Source organism: Haplochromis burtoni, unplaced genomic scaffold, assembly GCF_018398535.1.
Source record: "Haplochromis burtoni strain Fernald_Lab_line unplaced genomic scaffold, NCSU_Asbu1 Contig_693, whole genome shotgun sequence".
Classification (NCBI taxonomy): Eukaryota; Metazoa; Chordata; class Actinopteri; order Cichliformes; family Cichlidae; genus Haplochromis; species Haplochromis burtoni.
In genome coordinates this window covers 179,105-180,105 of record NW_024583054.1, presented here as the reverse complement: position 1 = coordinate 180,105, position 1,001 = coordinate 179,105, and positions in this window count along the sequence as shown.

The window sequence follows — 1,001 nt, the reverse complement described above, 5'->3', positions numbered from 1 at the left end:
CTCGCTCAGTCGCTTAGTGCCTGAGCTCGGATCATACCAATATCAGGGGGGATTCACGCACAGTCGTAAATTCCGACAGTGTGCACTATGTGCTTCGACTATTGTGTGTACTTTGTGTTTTAAACAGTTGTCAGCCAGGCATCTAACTATGAAAAAATTACACTCCAAAAGACCCCGGGCTTCTGACAAAACAACACGGGCTTAACCCCCACGCTCTGCCCCTGGTTGTGTGCACACCAAAATTGGACCTTATGTTTCAAATTTCACAGTTCAAACCCAGACTTATTAGACCAGGTAATGATTTCTAATCTTACTCCAGTTTTGGATGAACCAGTTCAAATTGTTTCTGTTCTTTGCTGACAGGAGTGGAAACTGATGTATTCCTCTGCTCCTGTAGCCCATCCACTTCAATGTACTTTTTCATGTTTGTCGGGCAGTATTTCCTCACTGGATCAAGATATTCACATTGTGTTGTTGCAGAGAATCCACCTGGCTACTGTCCCACTCAATGAACACGTTTCCTAAATATCATGTTTGCTGAAGATATTATGTCTTTATTTTAATCGAAAACCCTTCATAAATCCTGTTGGCAACAGCCAGTTTAAACAAAAATATTATAATTTCATTTAAAACACTTTATGTGGTGCTTAATTTAAAGGCTGTTCGTTGTTAATCTAAAAACAAATTCCTAGCATTTCTGTTGATATAATTCTATTCAGTGTTTTGAATTTGTTGATGGACTATTGCAGTGTTTATGGTGCGTATCATCTGTCTCTGGTGCATTGCAGACAACATCATTTATTGGATATTGGATGTGTGTAAATATACCTCTTACTGTAGAAATGAGTAATGCATCTTATTATTTTTATAATGTAATATAATCCAAGTAATATAATGTTCAAGAAAAGGTGCAATGGGTTCAAGGTGGGGACAGAATTACATCAGGGATCTAATGTATAGTGGTCTCTTATGTATATTTCCCTCATATAAAAACACAATTT